Below are 20,852 nucleotides of genomic sequence, written 5' to 3'. Positions count from 1 at the left end.
GAAACAGACTCACTTAAGATTAGGTTTTTCAAATTTTCTTGAGCTTTTAACTTTGAGAAAGACTTATGGAAGCATTTGATTTGAGGACATCGATAAAAGGAAGAGCAGAGGTTTGTGCAACACTCACAGTGACAAGGCTGTTGTGTGAAATTTCACATTCATACACTGCTCTCTCCCAAGTATGGTACTGTAATTGTTTCCAGTACTGGCCTAATGACAAGTGGCCAAGCATAAAGTTGTATGCCATTAACTTGTGTACTTCCAGTTTATCTCATGGGCATTTTCATATTGTAGACTGATTGATTGTAACTACAGTTTGAAGCCCTACAGCTGGAGAGGTAAAGGGATTGCTATTTTTTTAAGTGATGGTTTGTTTTATTGGCCATATCATATTGACAATGCAGCACCACTGGTATATTTGCTATGTATTCTAAGATTCCACATCTCAACATAGCTATTTGTACATAAATCTTTTATTGTTTCAACTGGCTCTTGCCTTTTTTGTCTTTCATGCTTTCTTAATTACAATTTGCTTCAGTTTTATGGTAGCTCATCCAGCAGTAAGAATTCTGCAGCATGGTAGCTAAACCAACTTATAGAATTCTTCAGCACAGTAGCTCATCCACCTTTCAGAATTCTTCAATATGGTAACAAAACCAACTTTCAAAATTCTACAGTACAGTAGTTCAACCAACTTTCATGTTTCTTCAGCACATACTTTAGGTATTGCTGATGGGTCTTTTAAGGTTGAAGGTGTGGGTGATTATCATGCACACAGTTTGGGATTGTTTTGCATTTGCCACCTTGCTTTGAACATAGAAATCGGCATGCATAAGGCAGATGACACCATGTTAGTGTATGTGCATGTCTACACTTTGTGTGTAATTTCTTATGAACAGAGTACAACAGTGCTTGAAAAATCTTCCCTTAGCTTCAGCTCATTGTACATTTTCACACCTTCCAGCATCACACAGCTTCCTGATGTAGCTTTGAAATAAGTAAAATGGCTGCCAGCTGCTTGAATTATTTGTAAGAATGTTCACGGAAGTGAAAAAACAATTATTGCTTTTATAGTGAAAGTAGCCAGAGCACATGAGAAAGAGTAATATTGCTTGAAAAATAGTGTGGGGTTTGAGAATATGTTGCAAGCACAAGTAGGAGCTGCAATATGAATGAATCCCAAAGAGGAGAAACCATTTTTAGGAGAAAGGCCATGACGAGAAAGCCATTCTTTCTCAGCAGTACTTGTACTTTTTCTTCTTGCTACTGCTTTCTAGAGCAACTCGAGAATATTTTTTCTTCTAAATGCTTTCATTATGAAAATTATTGTATCTTGCACTGTATTACGATTTTTATATCTCTTTTTCACTTTTTTTGTGTGAAGGTGATGTAGATGAGGATTTCTCAGTCTTGTGTAATGATTCGGCTTTGTGTGCAAAGTGAAAAAGACAAAACTCTGGAGAGTGGAAGGTAATATTTCACATCATCATACTGGGTTGAAGATACATGTGATTGAACTGAGAGACTTTAGGCTTTTGATTTAGAGTTGAATATACTAGATAGATTGATAATTTTCTTTGCAAGTGCTAAAAGTATTAAAGTTGAAAGTTGTTCTGATTGCGTGTGCTGAAAAAATTTGAGTATTACAATTTCTGAGTCTAGCATAGACAAAATAATCAGTTTCAGGTCATAGTGAAATTTCCGGGGTATAAAACTGGAATAAGAAGAAACAGATTGTGAAAATAGGATGTATCCTCATGTGTACAAGAAAGTAAATTCATTTGAAACTTCCTATCAAGAAAATGAAGCTAATTATTTCTTATATTAACAGTGAAAGGCATAAATACAAGCTAAGAAGTTTACACATTAGATTGGTAAATAAACATGAAGGAAGCTACAAATATTAGATTGGTAAATAAACATGAAGGAAGCTACAAATAATGAAAGGCAGAGAGAAAGTATGATATCAGGAGATTATATAATGCATTTAAGGAGTGATCCATTATTGAAAGACCAGGAGGGTAGAAGATTGGTTTGGTTAGAAAATTACCTCCTTCACATTATTAAGTTAACCAAAGTTATTTATACGCTAGACCTGGTAATGACTACCATCATAAGTATAAGGTGGATGATAAATAAGGAACATAATTTGTAAGTGATGTACATCACATAGGGCAGAGGGGCAGTTGTAATGTAATGCCCAAACTACAAAAGGAAGGATTATGAAAAGAATGCTTTATGATCTTTGTTGAATTAAGGAAAAGATCTTGATGGGAAAAGGATTGAAGATATGGTTAGATCTTCAGAAGTAGATTCCAAGAGATAGATTTAGAAATATTTAAAAGCAAGATAGATTTAGAAATATTTAAAAGCAAGAAATAAACAAAATGGAAGTCAGAGGTTCCTATGGTAAAGTGGACGTACTCATAGGTGGAAAGAGAAAGGCTCATTAACAAAAAAAAACATTCCAAAGGACAGTTTTGCTTATAATCTTCAGATGGACTACAGGAAAGAAAGAAGAATATCAAAGAGAAATAATGAGTTGAGATTAATCACTAAAAGCAGATTGCTAATATCATCATGCATGCCAATGCTTACACAAACATTGATAAGCCTCTGGGATATATGCATATGATGGAGACAGAGGTGGGTTTTCCAAGAACATTGGAAGCAGTATGATTACTGTTGAAGATATTGTTTGAAATTTTCAGAGATAAGTTGGAGAAACCATAGGTTTTGTTCATAGACAGTTCTGGGAAGATGTACAGTGTATGATTGCTTTTAGACAGATGATGAACTGGGGCAAAAATATGACGAGGGCATATCAGAGAGTATTGGAATCTATTTGGTAGCACATCCTGTGTTCAGAAAATTTATTGATATGATTTATTGATAGATTTCATTAAGACAATCAGTTTGTATGACAAGTGTCTGTTGCAGTGAAAGCCATACAGACTGATGTTAACTCTGCTACAAAAGTTATATTGTCTTATTAATCTTTTAAGATGTTTATAATGTTGTGTCAAAAAACAGTTTCTAATATTTTCCAAAGTACAGGAAACAGTGGCTTATTTGAGCACATATATTTGAAAGTTCTGATATATTAGGTACCATTTCCTATCCTCTAAGTTTTGGATACAGTCCCCTGTGATTGTGATTTGTCAAATAGCTTTAACAACAGAAAAGATATCTTATGACAGGGTAGATGAACCTGTTAATGAATAGATATGATTTTTGTAGAGCATCTATGAACTCATCCATCATTATTCATCTTGATAGACTTTCATCATCCTTGCCATAAAAAAGTTGTGATTTCTGACATACCATTGAGATTAGTACTTTCTTGTAAGTAAAGCCCTCATTTCATTCCTTCATGGTCCTAACGTGCTGCTTACACATTTTTTGCATATGTGTCTGTAAGATTCTTTGGATTTATTTTTGGCAAGCCACTTTTCAGAACTTCTGTAGCAATTTCTCATTTGATTTTACTGTCAATGAAATTATCATGAACAAAATGGTATTCGAAAGGTTGAGTTTTGAAAATCTGAACTTCTAAAAACTCTCAAAAACACATTTGGCTTTTATTTACTATCTACTGCAAAAGCATAACCCATCGTCTCTATCTGAACACATAGTTGTAAAGTTCCATACTTTGTCAGTTATTTGTGTCATTTTTCTTAAATCTTGCCTTTATGGCATTCAAAAAGCATGTGAGTGAAGGTACTGAGTGTATGAGAATATGATGAGACAAAGTTTTGCAAGGTTCACTGTATTTTTTACATCCTTATGAAATTGTTTGGCCGTTTTACACAAAAGTGGTCCTGAAATAGATACCCTTTATTACAACATTGTTTAGACTTTGAACACAAGCCTATTAAGGTTGATTTATCTAGCTTTTTCACTCCTTTGTGTAAAGCAATGACCTCCTCCAGTTTACTCTTGAGTGTAGAATTTTAGTAGTTTTTCATGCTCTCTTGATAATATATAAAGTCATGTTATTAGACTTGAATGATTTAATGTTATTAGACTCAGTCCAGGTGATGCACATACATGCTTTTGTCTAATTTTTATGAGAATTCCACCTTAGACTCAGTCCGGTGATGCACATACATGCTTTTGTCTAATTTTTATGAGAATTCCACCTTCAACATAATGGTAATTGTAACATGCTTTCTCTATACAAAACCACATCCGACATCATTCATATACTTTTCGGATGTCATGAGGGCAAAATTTAGAAGATATGACTCAGATAACTGAGAAAAGCATGAAACTTTAAAGATACCTTGTGTTCGGAGAGAATAAACAATGGCTTCTGCTTTTGTAGTATGTGGTAAACAAAAGCTGCTGACTCGGGAAATTTGTAATTCTAAATGCACTGGATAACTGTTTTTTGGAGATTTTGGTTTTTAGAAGTTCAGGTTGAAGAAAATCAACATTTGGAATACCAACTTATGATAATCTCTACAAGGCTGTAGAATTGAAAGAAGAAAGGAAAAGAAGTTAGGAAAATGGTCTTGCCACAATTAATTCCAGAGAATTTTGTATAAATAAAAAGGTTCAGAAAATTAGTAAAGGACACTTAGGACAACAAATGAATGAAATGAGGGATAGGAGTGAAAGAATACTTCCCACGCATTCCTCATGTGTCGTAGAAGGCGACTAGAGGGGACGGGAGCGGGGGGCCAGAAATCCTCCCCTCCTTGTATTTTAACTTTCTAAAAATGGGAAACAGGAGTCACGCGGGGAGTGCTCATCCTCCTCGTGGACTCAGATTGGGGTGCCTAAATGTGTGTGGATGTAACCAAGATGTGAAAAAAGGAGAGATAGGTAGTATGTTTGAGGAAAGGAACCTGGATGTTTTGGCTCTGAGTGAAACGAAGCTCAAGGGTAAAGGGGAAGAGTTGTTTGGGAATGTCTTGGGAGTAAAGTCAGGGGTTAGTGAGAGGACAAGAGCAAGGAAAGGAGTAGCAGTACTCCTGAAACAGGAGTGGTGGGAGTATGTGATAGAATGTAAGAAAGTACATTCTCAATTAATATGGGTAAAACTGAAAGTTGATGGAGAGAGATGGGTGATTATTGGTGCATATGCACCTGGGCATGAGAAGAAAGATCATGAGAGGCAAGTGTTTTGGGAGCAGCTGAATGAGTGTGTTAGTGGTTTTGATGCACAAGACCGGGTTATAGTGATTGGTGATTTGAATGCAAAGGTGAGTAATGTGGCAGTTGAGGGAATAATTGGTATACATGGGGTGTTCAGTGTTGTAAATGGAAATGGTGAAGAGCTTGTAGATTTATGTACTGAAAAAGGACTGGTGATTGGGAATACCTGGTTTAAAAAGCGAGATATACATAAGTATACGTATGTAAGTAGGAGAGATGGCCAGAGAGCGTTATTGGATTACGTGTTAATTGACAGGCGCACAAAAGAGAGACTTTTGGATGTTAATGTGCTTAGAGGTGCAACTGGAGGGATGTCTGATCATTATCTTATGGAGGCTAAGGTGAAGATTTGTATGGGTTTTCAGAAAAGAAGAGTGAATGTTGGGGTGAAGAGGGTGGTGAGAGTAAGTGAGCTTGGAAAGGAGACTTGTGTGAGGAAGTACCAGGAGAGACTGAGTACAGAATGGAAAAAAGTGAGAACAATGGAAGTAAGGGGAGTGGGGGAGGAATGGGATGTATTTAGGGAAGCAGTGATGGATTGCGCAAAAGATGCTTGTGGCATGAGAAGCGTGGGAGGTGGGTTGACTAGAAACGGTAGTGAGTGGTGGGATGAAGAAGTAAGATTATTAGTGAAAGAGAAGAGGCATTTGGACGATTTTTGCAGGGAAAAAATGCAATTGAGAGGGAGATGTATAAAAGAAAGAGACAGGAGGTCAAGAGAAAGGTGCAAGAGGTGAAAAAGAGGGCAAATGAGAGTTGGGATGAGAGAGTATCATTAAATTTTAGGGAGAATAAAAAGATGTTCTGGAAGGAGGTAAATAAAGTGCATAAGACAAGGGAGCAAATGGGAACTTCAGTGAAGGGCGCTAATGAGGAGGTGATAACAAGTAGTGGTGATGTGAGAAGATGGAGTGAGTATTTTGAAGGTTTGTTGAATGTGTTTGATGATAGAGTGGCAGATATAGGGTGTTTTGGTCGAGGTGGTGTGCAAAGTGAGAGGGTTAGGGAAAATGATTTGGTAAACAGAAAAGAGGTAGTAAAAGCTTTGCGGAAGATGAAAGCCAGCAAGGCAGCGGGTTTGGATGGTATTGCAGTGGAATTTATTAAAAAAGGGGGTGACTGTATTGTTGACTGGTTGGTAAGGTTATTTAATGTATGTATGACTCATGGTGAGGTGCCTGAGGATTGGCGGAATGCGTGCATAGTGCCGCTCAAATTACAGAGGTATAATTTTGTTGAGTATTCCTGGTAAATTATATGGGAGGGTATTGATTGAGAGGGTGAAGGCATGTACAGAGCATTAGATTGGGGAAGAGCAGTGTGGTTTCAGAAGTGGTAGAGGATGTGTGGATCAGGTGTTTGCTTTGAAGAATGTATGTGAGAAATACTTAGAAAAGCAAATGGATTTGTATGTAGCATTTATGGATCTGGAGAAGGCATATGATAGAGTTGATAGAGATGCTCTGTGGAAGGTATTAAGAATATATGGTGTGGGAGGGAAGTTTTTAGAAGCAGTGAAAAGTTTTTATCGAGGATGTAAGGCATGTGTACGTCTAGGAAGAGAGGAAAGTGATTGGTTCTTAGTGAAGGTAGGTTTGCGGCAGGGGTGTGTGATGTCTCCATGGTTGTTTAATTTGTTTATGGATGGGGTTGTTAGGGAGGTGAATGCAAGAGTTTTGGAAAGAGGGGCAAGTATGAAGTCTGTTGTGGATGAGAGAGCTTGGGAAGTGAGTCAGTTGTTGTTCGCTGATGATACGGCGCTGGTGGCTGATTCATGTGAGAAACTGCAGAAGCTGGTGACTGAGTTTGGTAAAGTGTGTGAAAGAAGAAAGTTAAGAGTAAATGTGAATAAGAGCAAGGTTATTAGGTACAGTAGGGTTGAGGGTCAAGTCAATTGGGAGGTAAGTTTGAATGGAGAAAAACTGGAGGAAGTAAAGTGTTTTAGATATCTGGGAGTGGATCTGGCAGCGGATGGAACCATGGAAGCGGAAGTGGATCATAGGGTGGGGGAGGGGGGCGAAAATCCTGGGAGCCTTGAAGAATGTGTGGAAGTTGAGAACATTATCTCGGAAAGCAAAAATGGGTATGTTTGAAGGAATAGTGGTTCCAACGATGTCGTATGGTTGCGAGGCGTGGGCTATGGATAGAGTTGTGCGCAGGAGGATGGATGTGCTGGAAATGAGATGTTTGAGGACAATATGTGGTGTGAGGTGGTTTGATCGAGTAAGTAACATAAGGGTAAGAGAGATGTGTGGAAATAAGGAGAGCGTGGTTGAGAGAGCAGAAGAGGGTGTTTTGAAATGGTTTGGGCACATGGAGAGAATGAGTGAGGAAAGATTGACCAAGAGGATATATGTGTCAGAGGTGGAGGGAACGAGGAGAAGTGGGAGACCAAATTGGAGGTGGAAAGATGGAGTGAAAAAGATTTTGTGTGATCGGGGCCTGAACATGCAGGAGGGTGAAAGGAGGGCAAGGAATAGAGTGAATTGGATCGATGTGGTATACCGGGGTTGACGTGCTGTCAGTGGATTGAATCAGGGCATGTGAAGCGTCTGGGGTAAACCATGGAAAGCTGTGTAGGTATGTATATTTGCGTGTGTGGACGTATGTATATACATGTGTATGGGGGTGGGTTGGGCCATATCTTTTGTCTGTTTCCTTGCACTACCTCGCAAACGCGGGAGACAGCGGCAAAAAAATATATATATATATATATATATATATATATATCACATCTTGGTTACATCCACATACATTTAGACACCCCAGTCTGAGCCTTCGAGGAGGATGAGCACTCCCTGCATGACTCCTTCTTCTGTTTCCCATTTTAGAAAGTTAAAAAAATACAAGGAGGGGAGGATTTCTGGCCCCCCGCTCCCGTCCCCTCTAGTCGCCTTCTAAGTCACGCGAGGAACGCGTGGGAAGTATTCTTTCACCCCTATCCCCAGGGATAGTGTAACCTAAAGCAGGTAAAGTCTTATAACAACCATACGTATGTATGTAAAAGAAGTAGGATGCATAATATATGAGAGGATCGTAACACTCCTACCAGTAATATCAGTATAAAGAATTCATAAATGGTAATAAATGGACAAAGCCACCGTATTGTTTGAACATTTGATATCCCTCAAGTGGATGTTGACAAGATCAATCTATCCACGAGGATGCAACCATGAATGAGGAATGTCCACCATTCACAGAACTATATTTCTGTAAAGTTATGTATGCATGTTTCATTTCAGAGGGTACACGTTCTTGAATCTCTCTGATCATCGGAGTCCCTCACTTGAACCAACTGCATATGGACTTCTCCCCCCTACAGAGGCCTCTTCACAAATCACCATAGATTCCATGGGAATTGGATCGATTTGGTATACCGGGGTTGACGTGCTGTCAGTGGATTGAATCAGGGCATGTGAAGCGTCTGGGGTAAACCATGGAAAGCTGTGTGGGTATGTATATTTGCGTGTGTGGACGTATGTATATACATGTGTATGGGGGTGGGTTGGGCCATTTCTTTCGTCTGTTTCCTTGCGCTACCTCGCGAACGCGGGAGACAGCGACAAAGCAAGAAAAAAAAATATATATATATATATATATATATGTATTCTAGCATGACAGTAACTCAAGAAAACAGGGCAGAAGTTATTTTGAAAATAAAGATTGGGAAGAACATATGAAGTGTTTTGGAAAAGTTTCAAATGAACATAGCAGTATTAAACAGGGAAATGAGAAATGGAAACACATGGAAGATAGAAATTCAAAATACCAGACATATGAAACTGAAGCCTCATTTAAACAAAGGAAGGATGATGGAGTGGATTCATTGCTTAGAAAAATGCAAGACTATACAAAGTCAAGCAACCAAGACAGGGAAGACACCAGGGATAAAGCAACAGAAGTGGCCAGTTATAAGCCAGCAGAACGTGAACTAATTGGTGTTTCCTCATCCTCTGTGAAGAAAGTTCTTTTAGAAGACAAGAGAGACAGTTTGCGCATTGAGCAGCAGAAGGCATCTTTAGAAGTGAAGGTGGTTGAGGAAGTCAAGAAATGGTTAGACCCATACTACTGAGACAAGTCTGTAACCAAGGATGAGTGCAAACAAATTGTGGCTAAATGTGTTAATAAGGGTTGTCGCAGCTGAATGCGGGGATGTGATAGAAACAGAGAAGATGCGTAGCTTGGTGGAAGGATATGTCAAACTCTTCAAGCACCGCAGAACAAAGTCTCAGTTTGGCTCTAGCCACCAATGCCTTCCCAGAAAAAAATGTCTGCAATGAAACAGATGATATATTCAAAATATATTGTTTTAGGTTAGATCAATTTTCATAAAATTGATCAATGATTTTTACATAAAAAAAAGTTTTACAAAAGTATAAGTCTCCTCTTGATGTGGCTGGGTTATTATAATTGTTGAGTGTATGGTGACACAGGCAAGTTTATACTCTGTACCGTTTGCTCAAATTTTAAATGTTTTCAACAGTTTTAGTAAAATCCATTTTCTTTTACCTAATCCTTTTATCTGGAGGATCTGAAACTTGATCCAGTTAAATAATGCAGTGATACATTGTTACTTAAACATTATTTACAACTTTAAAGATTTAAATGTAAAAATGTGCATTAGGTATTGCTTAACATTATTCCCATGCAAAATTTCTTTGGTTATTGCATAGCTTTCATTGACCATCTTTTGTAGCTTGCATGGAGTCTCAATAGCATGATATTTTTCTTATTTTCTTTAAAATTTGTGCAGTCATTTTAATATCCACATTTTCTGTTTCTGGGGATAGGGGAGAAAGAATACTTCTCACATATTCCCTGTGTGTCGTAGAGGGCGACTAAAAGGGAAGGGAGCAGGGGCTGGAAATCCTCCCCTCTCATTTTTTTTCTTTTTTTTATTTTCCAAAAGAAGGAACAGAGAAGGGGGCCAGGTGAGGATATTCCCACAAAGGCCCAGTCCTCTGTTCTTAACGCTACCTCGCTAATGCGGGAAATGCCGAATAGTAGGAAAGAAAAGAAAAAATATATATATGTGTATGTATATATTTTTTTTTTTTTTTGCCGCTGTCTCCCGCGTCTGCGAGGTAGCGCAAGGAAACAGACGAAAGAAATGGCCCAACCCACTCCCATACACATGTATATACATACGTCCACACACGCAAATATACATACCTACACAGCTTTCCATGGTTTACCCCAGATGCTTCACATGCCCTGATTCAATCCACTGACAGCACGTCAACCCCGGTATACCACATCGATCCAATTCACTCTATTCCTTGCCCTCCTTTCACCCTCCTGCATGTTCAGGCCCCGATCACACAAAATCATTTTCACTCCATCTTTCCACCTCCAATTTGGTCTCCCACTTCTCGTTCCCTCCACCTCCGACACATATATCCTCTTGGTCAATCTTTCCTCACTCATTCTTTCCATGTGCCCAAACCATTTCAAAACACCCTCTTCTGCTCTCTCAACCATGCTCTTTTTATTTCCACACATCTCTCTTACCCTTACGTTACTTACTCGATCAAACCACCTCACACCACACATTGTCCTCAAACATCTCATTTCCAGCACATCCATCCTCCTGCGCACAACTCTATCCATAGTGTTTTAGATATCTAGGAGTGGATCTGGCAGCGGGTGGAACCATGGAAGCGGAAGTGAATCATAGGGTGGGGAAGGGGGCGAAAATCCTGGGAGCCTTGAAGAATGTGTGGAAGTCAAGAACATTATCGGAAAGCAAAAATGGGTATGTTTGAAGGAATAGTGGTTCCAACAATGTTGTATGGTTGCGAGGCGTGGGCTATGGATAGAGTTGTGCGCAGGAGGGTAGATGTACTGGAAATGAGATGTCTGAGGACAATATGTGGTGTGAGGTGGTTTGATCGAGTAAGTAATGTAAGGGTAAGAGAGATGTGTGGAAATAAAAAGAGCGTGGTTGAGAGAGCAAAAGAGGGTGTTTTGAAATGGTTTGGGCACATGGAGAGAATGAGTGAGGAAAGATTGACCAAGAGGATATATGTGTCGGAGGTGGAGGCAACGAGGAGAAGTGTGAGACCAAATTGGAGGTGGGAAGATGGAGTGAAAAAGACTTTGAGTGATCGGGGCCTGAACATGCAGGACGGTGAAAGGCGGGCAAGGAATAGAGTGAATTGGATCGATGTGGTATACCGGGTTCGCCGTGCTGTCATTGGATTGAATCAGGGCATGTGAAGCGTCTGGGGTAAACCATGGAAAGTTCTGTAGGGCCTGGATGTGGAAAGGGAGCTGTGGTTTCGGGCATTATTACATGACAGCTAGAGACTGAGTGTGAACGAATGGGGCCTTTGTTGTCCTTTCCTAGCGCTACCTCGCACACATGAGGGGGGAGGGGGATGTTATTCCATGTGTGGCGAGGTGGCGATGGGAATGAATAAAGGCAGACAGTGTGAATTGTGTGCATGGGTATGTATGTATGTGTCTGTGAGAATTGTGTGCATGGGTATATATGTGTACATTGAGATGTATAGGTATGTATAATTTGCGTGTGTGGACGTGTATGTATATACATGTGTATGGGGGTGGGTTGGGCCATTTCTTTCGTCTGTTTCCTTGCGCTACCTCGCAAATGCGGGAGACAGCGACAAAGCAAAATGATAATAAAAAATAACATATATATATATGTCATTATCTGCAAGGGCAAAAATGGGTATATTTTGAAGATACAGTAGTCCCAACATTGTACGGATGTGAGGCATGGGCGGAGAAGGATAGATGTGTTGGAAATGAAATGTTTAAGGACAATATATGGTGTGAGATGGTTGATCGATTCAGTAGTAAAAGGATTAGAGAGAGAGAGGTGGTAATAAGAAGCATGTGGTTGAGAGAGTTGAAGAGGTTATGTTGAAATGATATGAACATGGAGAGAATGAGTGAGGAGAGGTTGACAAAGGATATATTCATTAGAAATGGAGAGGACAAGCAGAAGTGGGAGACCAGATTGGAGAGGAAAGAATGGAGTGAAAAGGATTTTAGGGTGACTGGGGTCTGAACATGCATTAAGGCAAAAGGTGCACAAGGGGTAAAGTGAATTGGAACATTGATGTATACAGGGGTCACTGTGCTGTCAGTGGACTTAACAAGGGCATGTGAAGTGGTTGGGGAAACCATGGAATGGTCTGGGGAGCTTAGTTGTACATATAGAATTTTGGTTTCAGTCTATTGTACATGACAGCTTGAGAATGTATGAGTAAATGCAGCCTTTCTTCATCTGTTACTGGTGGTACCTTGCTAATGCAAGAAACAGAAATCAAATATGAAATATTTTTGAATTAAAACAAGTTCTTTTGAACCCTTACTGTGGTTACATATAATGTTTTATGTGCTGCTAGCCACAAGGAAAGTGAAATACAAAGGTCAGAGCTCTGTCGTGATAATTCACATCTTCAGGGATACAGAGATAATGAACAAATTTAGGTTTCCAGTAGGGTGGGGAAGTGCCAGGAATGGATGAAAAGCAAGTATGAATATGCACATGTGTAAATATGTATATTTTTTTTTTTTCTTTTTTTTTAGAAGGAACAGAGAAGGTGCCAAGTGAGGATATTCCCTCTAAGGCATGGTCCTCTGTTTTTGGCACTACCTCGCTGATGTGGGAGGGTGGCGAATGTGTATGAAAATATATATATGTATATGTATATGTATATATATATATATATATATATATATATATATATATATATATATATATATATATATATATATATATATATATTATCCCTGGGGATAGGGGAGAAAGAATACTTCCCACGTATTCCCTGCGTGTCGTAGAAGGCGACTAAAAGGGGAGGGAGCGGGGGGCTGGAAATCCTCTCCTCTCGTTTTTTTTTTTTTTTAATTTTCCAAAAGAAGGAACAGAGAATTGGGCCAGGTGAGGGTATTCCCTCAAGGCCCAGTCCTCTGTTCTTAACGCTACCTCGCTAATGCGGGAAATGGCGAATAGTTTGAAAGAAAGAATATATATATATATATATATATATATATATATATATATATATATATATATATATATATATATATATATATATATATATATTTAAGATTATTTAATGTATGTATGACTCATGGTGAGGTGCCTGAGGATTGGCGGAATGCGTGCATAGTGCCATTGTACAAAGGCAAAGGGGATAAGAGTGAGTGCTCAAATTACAGAGGTATAAGTTTGTTGAGTATTCCTGGTAAATTATATGGGAGGGTATTGATTGAGAGGGTGAAGGCATGTACAGAGCATCAGATTGGGGAAGAGCAGTGTGGTTTCAGAAGTGGTAGAGGATGTGTGGATCAGGTGTTTGCTTTGAAGAATGTATGTGAGAAATACTTAGAAAAGCAAATGGATTTGTATGTAGCATTTATTGATCTGGAGAAGGCATATGATAGAGTTGATAGAGATGCTCTGTGGAAGGTATTAAGAATATATGGTGTGGGAGGCAAGTTGTTAGAAGCAGTGAAAAGTTTTTATCGAGGATGTAAGGCATGTGTACGTGTAGGAAGAGAGGAAAGTGATTGGTTCTCAGTGAATGTAGGTTTGCGGCAGGGGTGTGTGATGTCTCCATGGTTGTTTAATTTGTTTATGGATGGGGTTGTTAGGGAGGTAAATGCAAGAGTCTTGGAAAGAGGGGCAAGTATGAAGTCTGTTGGGGATGAGAGAGCTTGGGAAGTGAGTCAGTTGTTGTTCGCTGATGATACAGCGCTGGCGGCGGATTCATGTGAGAAACTGCAGAAGCTGGTGACTGAGTTTGGTAAAGTGTGTGGAAGAAGAAAGTTAAGAGTAAATGTGAATAAGAGCAAGGTTATTAGGTACAGTAGGGTTGAGGGTCAAGTCAATTGGGAGGTGAGTTTGAATGGTGAAAAACTGGAGGAAGTGAAGTGTTTTAGATATCTGGGAGTGGATCTGTCAGCGGATGGAACCATGGAAGCGGAAGTGGATCATAGGGTGGGGGAGGGGGCGAAAATTTTGGGAGCCTTGAAAAATGTGTGGAAGTCGAGAACATTATCCGGAAAGCAAAAATGGGTATGTTTGAAGGAATAGTAGTTCCAACAATGTTGTATGGTTGCGAGGCGTGGGCTATGGATAGAGTTGTGCGCAGGAGGATGGATGTGCTGGAAATGAGATGTTTGAGGACAATGTGTGGTGTGAGGTGGTTTGATCGAGTAAGTAACGTAAGGGTAAGAGAGATGTGTGGAAATAAAAAGAGCGTGGTTGAGAGAGCAGAAGAGGGTGTTTTAAAATGGTTTGGGCACATGGAGAGAATGAGTGAGGAAAGATTGACCAAGAGGATATATGTGTCGGAGGTGGAGGGAACGAGGAGAAGAGGGAGACCAAATTGGAGGTGGAAAGATGGAGTGAAAAAGATTTTGTGTGATCGGGGCCTGAACATGCAGGAGGGTGAAAGGAGGGCAAGGAATAGAGTGAATTGGAGCGATGTGGTATACAGGGGTTGACGTGCTGTCAGTGGATTGAATCAAGGCATGTGAAGCGTCCGGGGTAAACCATGGAAAGCTGTGTAGGTATGTATATTTGTGTGTGTGGACGTGTGTATGTACATGTGTATGGGGGGGGTTGGGGAATTTCTTTCGTCTGTTTCCTTGCGCTACCTCGCAAACGCGGGAAACAGCGACAAAGTATAAAAGAAAAAAGAAAGAATATATATATATATATATATATATATATATATATATATATATATATATATATATATATATATATATATATATTATCCCTGGGGATAGGGGAGAAAGAATACTTCCCACGTATTCCCTGCGTGTCATAGAAGGCGACTAAAAGGGGAAGGGAGCGGGAGGCTGGAAATCCTCCCCTCTCAATTTTTTTTTAATTTTCCAAAAGAAGGAACAGAGAAGGGGGCCAGGTGAGGATATTCCCTCAATGGCCCAGCTCTCTGTTCTTAACGCTACCTCGCTAACGCGGGAAATGGCGAATAGTTTGAAAAAAAAAAAAAAATATATATATATATATATATATATTTATATATATATATATATATATATATGTATACGAATTTATTACAAGTTATATCTGTTGGGGGTGGGGGGATCTGCGAGTATAGGTTGCTGAAGTGTGATGCAGGGAAAGACTATATATTTCAACTTGGGGGATGGTGGTTAGTTTTGTAGTTGTTTGCGAGTAAGAAATTTTGTGTTGCTGCATAGAATTGAGTGCCAAGCATGCTGAGGTGGGGTTGTATTGGGAAAATCTTTACTTCATTGTGCAAGTCTTGAGTGTTTGTGGTTGTCTAGCTGCCAAAGACTGTTCAGAATACATTATCATGTGTGGTTTGCAGCTTTGCTATATTTGCTTAAACAACATAAGGACCCCTTTCATCAGGCTTCTGCAACTACAAAGCTGAGCTAAAATTGATAACAGAGAAGGATGGGAGTCCTTGGGCATAAGAAGTTCTATATTAAAGTATTTTCATCCACTTCTGATAATACAACCTCACTGGAGGCAACTTTTCATTTTGGCATAACCACAAGCAATCAAAAGTTCAATAATACGGACACACAAATATATACATCTTTGCAGGTGAAGCAAATGTTATGAAGTAAAGAGCATGAGGATTGCATCAAGTTATGAAGGGACCTTTAAGAACTCTAAAGTCAGTCTGACACAAGTAAATGTAAAATAATGATGGGTCACAGTGAAAGAAAGACTTTATATGAATATTATTTAGCAGAAAAATAAGCTACACAAACAAGTGTGAACAAGACTTGTAAGTCTACACCCATCATAGAGTCCAACCTTTGAAGAATAAACCAAACCAACTATTTGGTAGCAAATATTAGAAAGGATTTAAAGTACACAGATACAGAAATATTCAGAGAGCTACATATGTCATACAGAAGGCTAAAACTAGAATATGCTTCTTAAGCAGCAGAAAAAAAGAAAAAACGAAGGTTCCGAGAACAGCATAAACGACTGTACCAGAATTAAGATATCCAACCAATATGGGAGACAGGAGGCCTTGAATTTGCCCATAATGAAAGAGAGTGACAGGTGATCTGATCACAATTTAAATTCTTAAGGACTATTAATGCGCAGATAATATTCTTTGAAAAATAAGGGGATAGAACAGAGGTCTTAGAATAAGAAATTTGTTATAAAAAGATGTGAATTACATTTCTATAAGTGGTGGGGAAATGGAACAAAAAGACATGGTTAACATGAACAAGTGAATTTAAAAAGCACGAGTAGAAAATGTTTAATGGGTCCCAGCAGAGTAAAACTCTCTACAGTACAAACAGGTAATTTCACACACACCTCCCAAACCTGATAAGAGTCCCACATTAGAACAATAAAGGAGAAACTGTCTGCAAGTAAATATCACATCATTCAAGTACATGATTTAGGAAATATTTAACAAGATGTTCACATCGTTAAATAAGGCCAAAACTAGATAATGCTTCTCAAGTTTGTTCACTGTACCTAAAGAAGTAAAATGTGCTAATCAAGGTAGTCAAGAGGAGGACAACAATGAGCAGAATTACAGAAAATGAATATTGGCCTAAAATTTGCAAACCACAGAAGGCAGTTGAAAGGACATAATTACAACCTTCAGGTATTTATATCAAGAAGTCAGGTATTTATATCAGAAGAAGAAGAAAGTGAACAGTTTTTTTAAAATATGCAATGAACAACATCCAGAGCAAACAAAATTAAACATGAAATTTCATCTACAAAAGATGTAAACAAGCACTTTTATAGTATGAGTGGTGGACAAATGAAAAAATGAACGAGGACAAGGCAAATGTGGACAATCATACTTTAGTTTAAAAAGTTTTATTACAGCCCAGAAAGTTCAAGAGATGGGGCACAGTGAGTATAAAATTCCCTCCCCATAGAGTGCAAACATGTACTGTATTTTCTGGCACATAAAATGCCCCAGTACTTAAGATGTTCCCTGATATTATAAAGTATTCAGCAGAAAATTCTGAGGTTCATGCTAAGAATCGTACATTTACTGTATCAAAAAAAACTATGTAGCAAGCTTAAACCATGGCTTTTCCTCAATTTGAACAGATCAATGCTGTCCCTGCAAAATCAATGACCCCACTCACTGACCACTAATGATATATCTTCTATCTTCTGGTAAGATCTGCTGGGAATAGCCAATGTATATTATATATTGATAGTTATGATTTAAGCAAATCTCATTTGTACATCACTAAAAAATATGCACTATGTGCATCAATGGAAAGGCATACATGCCTCACATGAAACACATATGATACTGCAGCTCTACTGAAACTTTAAACAGGGTCCTCTCCTGCAAGTGACATGCCTTACAGATGATGACTACTGATAGTGACTACTGGACACATTTTTCAGGGAAAAAAGCGCATCTTATTCCATAAAATATAGCAATTACAATCACACATTTGCACACACTTATGTATGAGCTGATCTTTAAATCCCATCATAATTCTAGGATGCTCACCACATCACCTATGTTTATGAGACAAATTAATATCAATATATATTTTTTTCTAACATTCAAACCTACTCTAGTCAAATCCATCCATACAGACATGCATGTTAAGGACCTGTAGATACCTCCAACAGCAATTAAAAGCCCTTAAAGGGTAATTAGATTAAGAAATTCTACAAGACAGAGAATTGTAAAGTCTGTTGATAAATGTGGAGGCTAACGCATGAGCCTGATGGGTCGTCTTGCATCTTAAAATAATTATATGAAATCTACCTAATTGCTTTCAATTTTCATACACTTCATGTTCCTACTAATATATGACTCACCAATTCAAACAATTTTTTTCAAGATATGCACAACAGTATTGCCAAAAAAAAATTCAGGGTCTAATGCTTAACAATTCAGTATTTTCTTGATTCTACTCAACTATAAATTATATATATATATATATATATATATATATATATATATATATATATATATGTATATATATATATATATATATATATATATATATATATATATATATATATATATATATCTTTTTCTTTTTCTTTCAAACTATTCGCCATTTCCCGCATTAGCGAGGTAGCGTTAAGAACAGTGGACTGGGCCTTTGAGGGAATACCCTCACCTGGCACAATTCTCTGTTCCCTCTTTTGGAAAATTAAAAAAAAAACGAGAGGGGAGGATTTCCAGCCCCCCGCTCCCTCCCCTTTTAGTCGCCTTCTACGACACGCAGGGAATACGTGGGAAGTATTCTTTCTCCCCTATCCCCAGGGAATATATATATATATATATATATATATATATATATATATATATATATATATATATATAAGCCTTGAAGAATGTGTGGAAGTCGAGAACATTATCTCGGAAAGCAAAAATGGGTATGTTTGAAGGAATAGTGGTTCCAACAATGTTGTATGGTTGCAAGGCGTGGGCTATGGATAGAGTTGTGCGCAGGAGGGTGGATGTGCTGGAAATGAGATGTTTGAGGACAATGTGTGGTGTGAGGTGGTTTGATCGAGTAAGTAATGTAAGGGTAAGCGAGGTAGCGCAAGGAAACAGATGAAAGAATGGCCCAACCCACCCGCATACACATGTATATACATACACGTCCACACACGCAAATGTACATACCTATACATCTCAACGTATACATATGTATATACACACACAGATATATACATATATACACACGTACATAATTCATACTGTCTGCCTTTATTCATTCCCATCGCCACCTTGCCACACGTGAAATAACAACCCCCTTCCCCCTCATGTGTGCAAGGTAGCGCTAGGAAAAGACAACAAAGGCCCCATTCGTTCCCTCTCAGTCTCTACCTGTCATGTAATAATGCACTGAAACCACAGCTCCCTTTCTACATCCAGGCCCCACAGAACTTTCCATGGTTTACCCCAGACGCTTCACATGCCCTGGTTCAATCCATTGACAGCACGTCGACCCCGGTATACCACATCATTCCAATTCACTCTATTCCTTGCCCGCCTTTCACCCTCCTGCACGTTCAGGCCCCGATCACTCAAAGTCTTTTTCACTCCATCTTTTCACCTCCAATTTGGTCTCCCACTTCTCCTCGTTCCCTCCACCTCTGACACATATATCCTCTTGGTCAATCTTTCCTCACTCATTCTCTCCATGTGACCAAACCATTTCAAAACACCCTCTTCTGCTCTCTCAACCACACTCTTTTTATTACCACACATCTCTCTTACCCTATTGTTACTTACTTGATCAAACCACTTCACACCACATATTGTCCTCAAACATCTCATTTACAGCACATCCACCCTCCTGCGCACAACTCTATCCATAGCCCATGCCTCGCAACCATATAACATTGTTGGAACCACTATTCCTTCAAACATACCCATTTTTGCTTTCCGAGATAATGTTCTCAACTTCCACACATTCTTCAACGCTCCAAGAACTTTTGCCCCCTCCCCCGCCCTATGATTCACTTCCGCTTCCATGGTTCCATCCGCTGCCAAATCCACTCCCAGATATCTAAAACACTTCACTTCCTCAAGTTCTTCTCCATTCAAACTTACTCCCCAATTGACCTGTCCCCCAACCCTACTGTACCTAATAACCTTGCTCTTATTCACATTTACTCTCAGCTTTCTTCTTTCACACACTTTACCAAACTCAGTCACCAGCTTCTGCGGTTTCAGCCACCAGCGCTGTATCATCAGCGAACAACTGACTCACTTCCCAAACTCTCTCATCCACAACAGACTGCATACTTGCCCCTCTTTCCAAAACTCTTGCATTTATCTCCCTAACAATCCATCCATAAACAGATTAACCAACCATGGAGACATCACACACCCCTGCCGCAAACCTACATTCACTGAGAACCACTTTCCTCTCTTCCTAGACGCACACATGCCTTACATTCTCGATAAAAACTTTTCACTGCTTCTAACAACTTGCCTCCCACACCATATATTCTTAATACCTTCCACAGAGCATCTCTATCAACTCTATCATATGCCTTCTCCAGATCCATAAATGCTACATACAAATCCATTTGCTTTTCTAAGTATTTCTCATACATTCTTCAAAGCAAACACCTGATCCACACATCCTCTACCACTTCTGAAACCACACTGCTCTTCCCCAGTCTGATGCTCTGTACATGCCTTCACCCTCTCAGTCAATACCCTCCCATATTATTTCCCAGGAATACTCAACAATCTTATACCTCTGTAATTTGAGCACTCACTTTTATCCTCTTTGCCTTTGTACAATGGCACCATGCAAGCATTCCGCTAATCCTCAGGCACCTCGCCATGAGACATACATACATTAGATAACCTAACCAACCAGTCAACAATACAGTCACCCCCTTTTTTGATAAATTCTACTGCAATACCATCCAAACGTGCTGCCTTGCCGGCTTTCATCTTCCACAAAGCTTTTACTACCTCTTCTCTGTTTACAAAATCATTTTCCCTAACCCTCTCACTTTGCACACCACCTCGACCAAAACACCCTATATCTGCCACTCTATCATCAAACACATTCAACAAACCTTCAAAATACTCACTCCATCTCCTTCTCACATCACCACTACTTGTTATCACCTCCCCATATGCGCCCTTCACTGAAGTTCCCATTTGTTCCCTTGTCTTATGCACTTTATTCACCTCCTTCCAAAACATCTTTTT

The 20,852-nt window shown here is 39.1% G+C and overlaps 1 protein-coding gene across 10 annotated transcripts in view; it reads left to right on the top strand.

Annotated features, from left to right (window-relative positions):
- LOC139767396 (uncharacterized) overlaps nt 1–20,852 on the top strand; it is an 800,841-nt gene that overhangs the window by 667,379 nt on the left and 112,610 nt on the right. The window lies entirely within an intron of this gene.

This window comes from Panulirus ornatus, chromosome 61 (genome assembly GCF_036320965.1).
Source record: "Panulirus ornatus isolate Po-2019 chromosome 61, ASM3632096v1, whole genome shotgun sequence".
NCBI classification, from domain to species: domain Eukaryota; kingdom Metazoa; phylum Arthropoda; class Malacostraca; order Decapoda; family Palinuridae; genus Panulirus; species Panulirus ornatus.
This window is presented reverse-complemented; position numbering and strand designations above follow the sequence as displayed.